Raw genomic sequence first — 10,835 nt, 5'->3', positions numbered from 1 at the left:
ACCTTGAAAACAACGCTAAGTGAAATAAGGCCAGACCCAAAAAGATAAATATTGTATGATTCTACTTATACGAGGTACTTAGACTATGGCAGCTTCACTAGTGGGGAGGGGTGACTATTTCTATAGGGGCACTCTGACCCTGAGATCTGCAACTGTCTCTAAGGTAAATCAGAAAAGGGCTTTTCTCTCGCAGGGAGGAGGGAACAAAGACTAGAAAGACCTGGGTGTGCGGAAGTGGGAGGAACGGGTGGCGGGTGATCGATCACACAGCACTTCAGTGTTTCACTCGGACGTGGACCCAGATTTTCAAGAGCGGTGGATTAGAAGGGGCTGTTGACTGGCTCAGGCGGAGGGTGGGTCAAAGTTTAGGGGCCTGGTGGAAGGAGAGAAGTTGACTAAAGTTTGGTCGAGTGAAGGTAGCTGGTATTTTGTCCAGATTGCTCAGCGAGTGCAGTCGGTTCGGCTAATCATTTATGAGGCAAAAGAATAAGGGAATTTGGAGGGTCTGTGTCTGATCCGTCACAGGTGAACAAGGGGGCACACGTGAGTCATATCTGAGTCACACGGGGAAAGGCGGTTCCTTGCAGAAAACCATTTCAGGGACACAAAAGGGTGGAGGGATTTCTTTAACCGTCGCTTTCCAGAATCCCAGAGCTCGGGTAAAGTTCCACATTGTGGGAATGCAGGGAAATCTCTCCGCGTATTCAATCAGAGGCCGAAGAGGTACAGAGGGAGGCAGCCGCTGGGTTCTCGGTGGAGCCCACACCTCGCAGCCAGCACGTTCCGCGCGGGCTCAAAAGGCAGCTAGCGGACGCGCCGGGTGCAGGAAGGCGGCGGCCGCCATGAGCTCGCGTAACGCCGAGCCCTGCGGCGGTGGCGGCTGCCGGCCCCGCCCTCCCGCGCGCGCGCGCTCTCGGGGCTGCGCAGAGCCAGCTCGGCGCGCGCTCGGCGCCGGGCGGCGGAGACCCCGGGAGGCGGGCCGGGCGCCGGCTGCGCGGCCCGGGAGCCTCAGCGGGTCTGAGGGCCTGCAGCCCGACAGCAGCGGTGGCGCCCGCGGCCCCTGAGCCAACTGAGGACGCGGCCGCGAGGCGGCCACGCCCAGAGGTGAGTGTGCTGGGGCCGCGCCGCGTTCGGCCGGGCGAGGGGCTGGGGCATCCGCTGGCCGCCGGGCGTGGGCCGGCGTCTCCCGGGCGGGGGCGCTGGGGTCGTTGGGTCCGGCTGAGCCGTGGCGCTTGTCTGGGTGTTGGTCTCGGCGGGCCCTGGATCCGGACGGTTTCGGCGACGCTGGCGGCGGCGGCCGGGGCGAGACTCCTGGCCAGCTCAGGTGAGCCGCGACTCGGGCCTGCAGCCTGCGCTTGCTTCCTGCGTACGAGCACAGCGGAGGGCTTCCGCTCTGACGGTACTCGGAAACTTCGAGTTAGGAGCGTTCGAATGCCCGCATTTCCAAAGACGTGCCCTGCAAGAGCACTGTGCCGAAATGGCACGTTTGTTTGCGGTGGCCGTTTCTTAGGTAGCTTCGTTACCAGTCTCCCACAACACTCTTTTGTAGGTTTCGTGTTCGCTGTTTTCCAGGTTTCATTTTTTAAAAGTGTGCGTCTCTTTTTCACTCGCAGTTTCCTTGTTAGCGATAAGGAACGTTAGAATGGTGTCCAGCATCGATTTCTTCGTACTTAATTTGAGATGATGGAAAAGAAAAACAGGAAACTGACAGTCTTTTTGATGTCAGTGTGAAACTGTAAAGTATGACATTGTGTAAACGACGTCAACATCGGCCTCCTTGTTTTAAAGTCATGGCTCAAGTGTGTTTGGGGAGTGTTGATAAGTTTTTGAATTACAGTTTAATTTTTAATGGGGAAAGCTCTTTAAGTTGATGTTGCGTCTTCTATGTAAATATGCTAAAAGGCGTATTGATTTTAAAGGCAGTTAAACTCAGTGAATATTGAGCACCTGTTTATACCACTAAAGTTAGTGTTGGCATCCAAAAACGGGTACGAATGGTGTGCAGGCTGGAGGGACTGATTAAGCACGCGAATAATAATGATACAAGGCAGAATACGGTATAACAAAGTATTGAGAACTGACTCTTAGCCCTGCACTGCGATAAATACATGGATACTTTACCCAATATTTAATGTTAATTACTTAATTTGTCATTCAGAATTTTTTAGCACCTACTGTATGGTGAGTGCCCACAATACTATGGTGACCTCTATAGATTTTGCTTATGGACTTTACATTGTTATTGGGGGGAACATATTAAACAACAAATCACACAAGTATCAGTTGCCCCTTGAACAATGGTGGGACTGTTAGGGGTGCCAACCCCCACACGGTGAAAATCTGTATGAATTCTGATCACCCAAAAACTTAACTACTAATAACCTGTTGACCAAAAGCCTTACCAATAATGTAAACAGTAGATTAACACCATTTTGTGTATTATATGCATTATGCTGTATTCTTACAATAAAGTAAGCTAGAGGAAAGAAAATGTTATGAAGAAAATCATAAGAGAAAATACATTTACAGTAATGTACTGTGTTTATAAAAAAAAAAAACAACTGCATATATGTAGTCCTGCATAGCTCAAACCTGTATTGTTCAAGGCTCAACTGTAAATACCAATAAACCTACATAGAGGCTTAAAAAGAAAGAATGTAGCAGGTTGTGAGAATATGTAACAAGTGGATAACCAGCTGGGAAAGTCAGGTAAAGTTTTCTTAGGAAAGCAGTCTACCAGCTAACATATTATGGGTAAATAGGAATTAGGTGAAGGTAACTCCCAAAGGAGGGAAGAAAGTGGAATCTATTCCACTGAAGGAGGCTGGGGAAGTTTACCCAACTGAAAAGGTCACAGCAGTTGGATTGAGTGTAGAATGCAAAAGGGAGCCAGAGATACGATGCCAGGTCTTTTAAGCAGCGTTAGGGATTTGGGACCAGCTGTTTATTTCTTTCTCTTAAACTTTTTTTAAAACTTTGTTTTAATGATTATTTATTTTTGAGAGCGAGACAGTGTGAGTGGGGGAGGAGCTGAGAGAGAGGGAGACACACAGAATCTGAAGCAGGCTCCAGGCTCTGAGCTGACAGCACAGAGCCCAGCATGGGGCTGGAACCCACAGAGTGCAGGATCATGACCTGAAGTCAGCTACCCAACCTACTGAGCCAACCAGCACCCGTCTCTTAAACTTTCATAGCAAAAAAATTTTTTTTTAATTTTTTTTTTCAACGTTTATTTATTTTTGGGACAGAGAGAGACAGAGCATGAACGGGGGAGGGGCAGAGAGAGAGGGAGACACAGAATCCGAAGCAGGCTCCAGGCTCTGAGCCATCAGCCCAGAGCCCGACGCGGGGCTCGAACTCACGGACCGCGAGATCGTGACCTGGCTGAAGTCGGACGCTTAACTGACTGCGCCACCCAGGCGCCCCTATAGCAAAATTTTAAACCACTCAAATATAGGGAGAGAAGAGTACAGTGAACTCTGTAATATTACCCAACATATGTGGACCTTATTTGAAGAGCGTGGGTGGTCATTGAAGGGTTTTAAGCAGGTAAATTGCAGTCTTTTTTTTTTTTTTTTTAAGATTTTATTTTTAAGGAATACTCTATACCCAACGCGGGGCTCAAACTTACAATCCTGAGGTCAAGAGTTGCATGCTCAACCAGGGAGCAGCCAGGTGCTCCTCAGTCAAATTTGTATCTTAAAAAGTCAACCCTGGGAGCTCCTGGCTGGCTCTGTGGTAGAGCATGGAACCCTTGATCTCAGGGTTGTGAGTTCGAGCCCCATGTTAGGAGTAGCGTTTACTTGAAAAAGAAAAGAAAAAAAGAAAACTTTCTGTGTAGAAACTGCATTGTATGGGGATGGGAATGGATGGGAGAAAACCACCAAGAGGTGATATTTGGTCCTAGAGTTGTGACTGTTAAGATAGTATGTGTCCTAAGGGTACATAGCTGATCTCTCCTCTCTGTGTTAATAATTTTATGTTTCCGTCTTTCAGAGTAATTGTGGAAGGTTTTCTAGGGGAAATTGTATTTGAGCTGGGTATTGCAAGGTAGATAACACTTCAGTATGGAGCCCTGGAATGAGAATGTCTTGATGTCAAAGTATGGCTGCCTCAGTGACCTTGACAATCTCTGCCAAAGTGTCCCCTTCCCCCTAGAATTTCTCATTTAAATTACTTTTGTCACTGTCACTTTGGTCCTTGGGAGCATAGAACTTCCACATTAACAGTTCTAGAAGAAGACAAATATGTATTTTTTTTTCAAGTACTGTGATTGCAACTAAGATAAGCTCAAACTTCCCATAATTTTTGAATTTTTATTATTTAATAGTTAACTAGAATTCACTAAATACACAAACTGTCTTTTAAAGTGTTTGATTTTGATGCTACCATAGTTTGCTCTTGGAGGTTTGGAGACCTGAAGAGCGAAGTGAAAAGAACCCACTGAAATGTGATCCATCGGTTCCTTTGCCCTGTGTTTAATGCCAGGAATGGCTTTATCCTTAAGGAGAAACTTCAGCTTCTGCATAAAGATAGCATACCCAGTGGTATAATATCTTGATACAAAACCTTAATCTTAAAAAAAAAAAAAAAAGTAGCCTGTCATGTATGTTTACAACATAAGTAAAATCAGTATTATGCAAATTTTTTCTGTTTGAATTTTAATGTATACATTGAAAAGACTTTTTCTTGGTAGTCTAAGTCTATTTTGACTGGGTTTTCCTTTCGGTGGATATGTTCCAAAAAGCTCAATCTCCTCTGTCTCCTGACTGATTTTATAACTGCAGTTGTTGGGAGTAAGTGGGATAATAATTGGGAAGGTGTTTGGTAAACTGTGATACACAATACAAATATAAGATGGTAGTGGTACTAATTGGAAGCAAACTGAAGCAAAATGAAGGAAATTCTATTCATCTGTCCCTTCTGATATTGAGCTTCATGCTGGTGACTTAGACATTTGTCAGGTGGCTTTTTAAATTCTCTGTAGTATAGTACATGACTTCAGTTCATTTGTGTCCCGTGACTGATGATTGTAGAAGCTCACTCAGTTGATATAAATAGATTTTACATGGCTTATTTACATATTACTGATTATGGTAGGAAATATTGAAATACCGGTGCCTTTATATCTATTTTAGATTCAGTTTTTACTTAATAATTCTATGCCATGTTTACAATCAGTAATTCAGTATATTTTTTTCTTGTTAGTCTGTAAACTCCCTGATAGTGTAGACTCTATGCTATTTACCCTTTCATTAGTTCTAAACCAGAGCCTTGTACACGGTGGTGGAAGGTTCAGTAAATGTATAAACGTTTTTAGAAGTTTCATTAGTGAAATCAAAACTAAAGTTTCATAGCCATGTTAAAATTGAAACTTAACACTAAGCCAGAAAATGATTCTTACCAGTCCTTGTAACAGATTATGACGGAGGGATCAGAAAAGAGAAAGGAGCAAACATTATCATATTCTTAGTATTCTACTCCTCGAAACAAGCTTGTGAGGATGACAGTCATCCCTATGTTACAGGTTTAGGCAACTGGAGCTTAGAGAAGGTAAATAACGATGAACTCACCCAGCTCAAAAATGATGTACCCAGTACTCCAGTACAAGTCAGTTTGAATACAAGGTCTTCTTCATTCTCTATTGCTTTCATAAAACAAATAAAACCCATTTATTAGTAGCTTACAATTATGAAATGATGAAAAATATTAGCAGTTTGCTAGAGAGCAATAACCTGTTAAAGGGAAACATAGTGACATACTTTAGGGATGGCTCCTCTTTGGTTCGCACTCAGCTAGGCACTTGGAAGAAACACAAAATGTGTAAGTCACCATACCTGTTCTCAAGGTTCTTGGATCCAGTAGAGGCAACTAAAAAACACAAAAGAAACAACAGGAATCAGTATCAGATAATGTGACTTAAATACCAAAAATCTACATGCTTTAGGAGAGGAGTATTAGTACAGGTGTAATATCTTACTTGGGGCTCCTGGGTGTCTTAGTCGGTTGAGCGTCGGACTTCAGCTTAGGTCATGGATCTCACAGTTCTTGAGTTCAAGGTTTCTGCTGTCAGCCAGAGCCTGCTTTGGATTGTCGGTCTCCTTCTCTCTCTGTCCCTCCCCATCTCGAGCTCTCTCTCTCAAAAATAAACATTTAGGGGCGCCTGGGTGGCTCAGTCGGTTGGGCGTCCGACTTCGGCTCAGGTCATGATCTCGCGGTCCGCGAGTTCGAGCCCCGCGTCGGGCTCTGTGCTGACAGCTCGGAGCCTGGAGCCTGTTTCAGATTCTGTGTCTCCCTCTCTCTCTCTCTGACCTTCCCGCATTCATGCTCTGTCTCTCTCTGTCTCAAAAATGAATAAACGTTAAAAAAATTTAAAAAAAAAAAAAAAAAAAAAAAATAAACATTTAAAAATATATATTTTACCTTTTATAAAACCTAAAAATGCACCCATTCTTTTTCTCTAAGTACAACTAGTTTGAACTCATAGCTGTTTCTTCTGATATGTACAGTCATATTTCTTAACGAAAAGAAACAAAGAGTTTATGGTAGACATGGATCTTGAGCTGTGACTTGAAGGATAGTTAGGATTTGAATGCCCACAAGGATGGTTATGTATGAACAAAAAAGTATAATAAATGTTTATGAGACAATAAGGATCATATCCAAACTAAGGGATTATTTAGAGTAGTTGAAAATAATGTTACAAAACTGTCAAGTGAAAAACAGCACCACCAGGATGTAATGTCCACGAGGGTTGGAATCTTTGGCTCTACATTTTTTAATGTTTTTAACAGCTTTATTTAGGTATAATTAATATGCAATGAAATGCACATATTTAAGACATACCATTTAATTTTTAAGTGAAATTGTATTCAATTCTATAATGCTTTATTTTTTTTTTAATTTTTTTTTAACGTTTATTTATTTTTGGGACAGAGAGAGACAGAGCATGAACGGGGGAGGGGCAGAGAGAGAGGGAGACACAGAATCAGAAACAGGCTCCAGGCTCCGAGCCATCAGCCCGGAGCCCGACGCGGGGCTCGAACTCACAGACCGCGAGATCGTGACCTGGCTGAAGTCGGACGCCCAACCGACTGCGCCACCCAGGTGCCCCAATGCTTTATTTCTTAAAAAAAGAAGTAAATAAGTCCAAATTAAAACTTTCCTGACCTCTGAATGGTTGGGGTGGGTGTTTTATGTTTTTCTCTGTTTTCTGTACGTTTTATTATTTATTTTTGACATTTATTTATTTTTTAGAGACAGAGACTGTGAATGAGCAGGGTGAGCAGGGGAGGGGTAGACAGAGAGGGAGACCCAGAATCTGAACAGGCTCCAGGCTCTGAGCGGTCAGCACAGAGCCTGTCACGGGGCTCAAACCCACAAACAGTGAAATCATGACCTGAGCCAAAGTCAGTTGCTTAACCCACTGAGCCACCCAGGTGCCTCAGAAAGGGAAGAATTTTTTTTTTTTTTTAAGTTTATTTAAGAGAAAGGGAGAGAGTGCAGGCACAAGTGGGGGAGGTGCAGAGAGAGGGGGACAGAGGATACTAAGCTGGCTCTGTGCTGACAGCAGAGAGCCCAGTGTGGGGCTCAAACCCACAAATTGTGAGATCATGTCCTGAACTGAAGTTGGAAGTTGGGTGCCAGAAAAGAAAGAATTGTTTTAAAGGAAAGCAATTAGTTTTAGAAGTATGAGATTTGAAGAAGGACAAAGTCTTAGGAGAAAAAATTAGTGACCATGAAATTCTGGTTTTCTGAATATGTTTTTAATTTGTTTCCTACTTTAAAAAACAATTTTTTTTAAGTTTATTTATTTTGAGAGGGAGAGAGTGCAAGCGTGTGTACAAGTGGAGGAGGGGCATAGAGGGAGAGAGAGAATCCCAGGCAGGCTCCATACTGTCAGTGCAAGAGCCTGATGCGGGGCTTGAACTTACAAACCATGAGATCGTGACCTGAGGCAAAGTCTTATGCTTCACTGATTGAGCCACCCAAGTGCCTCTGCTTTTTAATTTTTTAAATCAAAATAATATATACACATAGTTTAAAAGACAGTAGTGTTAGAAACCTAAAAATGCACCTATTCTTTAAGTACAACTACTTTGAACTCATAGCTATTTCTTCTGTTATGTACAGTCGTATTTCTTTACAATGTACATTTTGAGTTATTAATTTTGAACATTGCTTTTCATATTGCTATTAGGATAGATAGATAACCATTTTAGCCATCTTTTGTTTACCCCTTTTACCTTCTCACATTCTTTTAATAGTTTTAGCTCATTTTTTTCCATACAATAAATAAAAATATACACTATTTTTCCCCCTTTTAGACCTCAGGTTCATCCTTGGTCCAGAGATGGTATGTTCATATTTGTCTAATAACTATAATAAACATTGCAAACTCAAAAGAATATTGACAATATTATATCTTACATTTAACAGTCGTTTTTTTTAAAGCTTTTATTTATTTATTTTATTTATTTATTTTTTAAATTTTTAATGTTTATTTGTTTTTGAAACAGACAGAGCATGAAGAGGGGAGGGTCAGAGAGAGGGAGACACAGAATCTGAAACAGGCTCCAGGCTCTGAGCTGTCAGCACACAGTCCGACACGGGGCTGGAACTCAGGGACCGGGAGATCATGACCTGAGCCGAAGTCGGCCGCTTAACCGGCTGAGCCACTCAGGCGCCCCTAAAGCTTTTTTTAAAAATTTATTTATTTTAGGGGCGCCTGGGTGGCGCAGTCGGTTAAGCGTCCGACTTCAGCCAGGTCACGATCTCGCGGTCTGTGAGTTCGAGCCCCGCGTCGGGCTCTGGGCTGATGGCTCAGAGCCTGGAGCCTGTTTCCGATTCTGTGTCTCCCTCTCTCTCTGCCCCTCCCCCGTTCATGCTCTGTCTCTCTCTGTCCCAAAAATAAATAAACGTTGAAAAAAAAAAAAAATTAAAAAAAAAAATTTATTTATTTTGAGAGAGAGCACACATGCACGAGCAGGGGAAGGGTCAGAGAGAGAGTGAGAGAGAGAATCCCAAGCAGGCTTCGCACTGTCAGCTCATAGCCTGACGTGGGGCTCTGTCTTACGACCCATGAGATCATGACCTGAGCCGAAATCAAGAGTCAGACACCTTACCAACTGAGCCACCTAGGCGCCCCTAACAATCATTTTTATGGCTGCATTTTTAACGCCTATAGTTTACTCATATAATCTATTTAAGATGTTATAAATTAATGATATAAAAAAATTTTCTTGTCTGGTTTATTTGTAAATCGAATGCCTAATTCAGTGCCTTATGTTTAATATATACATATATATTGAATATATTTATTAAATATATATACATATATACGTATATATGTACATACATACATAATATGTATATATTTAATTTAATTTAATATTGACTAAGATCCTTTGAAAGAACAACAAAGTAAGCTGTATACACAGAATTTGTCCAACACAGCTGTAGGTCTAGGGAATAATTTTGAAGAGCATTACAGAAGTCTTTTGGAAATACAGAATAGCTCACTTGTGATAATAGAGTCATCCAGTTTGCTTTAGTTGTTGGATGCCCTCCTCTCAGATGGTGTGGCTTTCATGAATCCTACCTTGCCCTCTAGCTACAAGGCAGAGTGTGAAGTTACCGTTGGGGATGGCTTTGAAGGTGCTGTCCTTTGCTTTATATTCTGCACTCTTCAGCCCCATTGTGTTTCCTCCTTTTTCCTTCCCTTTCAGTTTCTCCTTGTCTTACAGAATTTTTCACAATTTTCTCATGACAAGGCCAACAAATAAATTTTCCATCAACTCATAGTCAATTCATAATTAAAATTAGAGGTATTTAAAACAACTTTCAATGGTAGGATATTTTCCAGAGCAGATTCCACTATCCTACTTTAATTCCTAGCAGAACAGACGCTAAGTGGGAATTAGTGCTCAACACAAGTTGCTGTGGTTATGGCACAGCTCCATTAGCAGCAGGAAGTCAGACTGATTTTATCTGGCTGCTGCCAGATCCTCACTTACCAGATTAAATTTACCTGGTAAATTACTTGGGAGATTTTTAGGATAGGTCTGGTGGATCTTCAGTGGCTATTAGCATGTTTGCCTTCTATTCAGATGTGCTTAAATTTTTATTTTACTTTATTTTTTATGTTTATTTTATTTATTTATTTTTGGGGGAGAGAGCAAGCAGGCAGGGGGAGACGGGGGAGACAGAGAATCCCAAGCAGGCTCCATGCTGTCAGAACAGAACCCGACATGGCTCAAATCCACAAACCATGACATCATGACCTGAGCCAAAATCGAGAGATGGACACTTAACCAAACGAGCCACCAAGGTGCCCTGGATCTGCTTACGTTTTTAAATAGAGGTACACTATTTACATGTCGCAGAAATATTGATCTTTTGACCCTGATTTTCCACATCTCTAGGAATCTGAAGAAACAACAAAGTTAGCTGTATACACAGAATTTATTAGGAAAAATTGAAAGTGAACTAAATGCCCAATAGTCATGGTATATAACTGCCTGATGTGATAATATGTGTCCTTTAAAATATTTATGAAGCAGTTTATGTAGTCAAATGGAAAAAGCACATAAATGAAAAATACAGGAAATAAGAATTATTAATATACTAATAATGCATTTGAATGTATATGAAGAAACAGAGACAAAAGTTTAAATAGTTATTGCTGGAGGTAATGAAATTATGGATTATCTTTTGTCTTCCCCAGACTTTTTGTATTATTGTTTTGCCTTTGTAACAAAATATTGTTAAGAAACAAACAAACAAATGAATGTTTAAAGTAGTCCAAGCCATCTGTCCACTGAGAGGTCCCGGAA

At 41.9% G+C, this 10,835-nt stretch overlaps 1 protein-coding gene across 3 annotated transcripts in view; it reads left to right on the top strand.

The window, feature by feature from the left end:
• The first annotated feature begins 1,010 nt into the window (after positions 1 to 1,010).
• UBXN2A (UBX domain protein 2A) overlaps positions 1,011 to 10,835 on the top strand; it is a 45,468-nt gene continuing 35,643 nt past the window's right edge. The window contains exon 1 of one of the 3 annotated variants that reach the window (XM_047069749.1): positions 1,011 to 1,104. The gene's annotated coding sequence lies outside the window, so the exon portion shown is untranslated. Of the gene's footprint in view, positions 1,105 to 1,241; positions 1,325 to 10,835 lie in introns of those variants that run through there. The other 2 variants (XM_047069747.1, XM_047069748.1) reach the window with 2 other exon arrangements.

This window comes from Lynx rufus, unplaced genomic scaffold (assembly GCF_022079265.1).
Source record: "Lynx rufus isolate CCGP_SWC_20201006 ecotype Redwood Valley unplaced genomic scaffold, mLynRuf1.p SCAF_8, whole genome shotgun sequence".
NCBI classification, from domain to species: Eukaryota; Metazoa; Chordata; class Mammalia; order Carnivora; family Felidae; genus Lynx; species Lynx rufus.
This window is presented reverse-complemented; position numbering and strand designations above follow the sequence as displayed.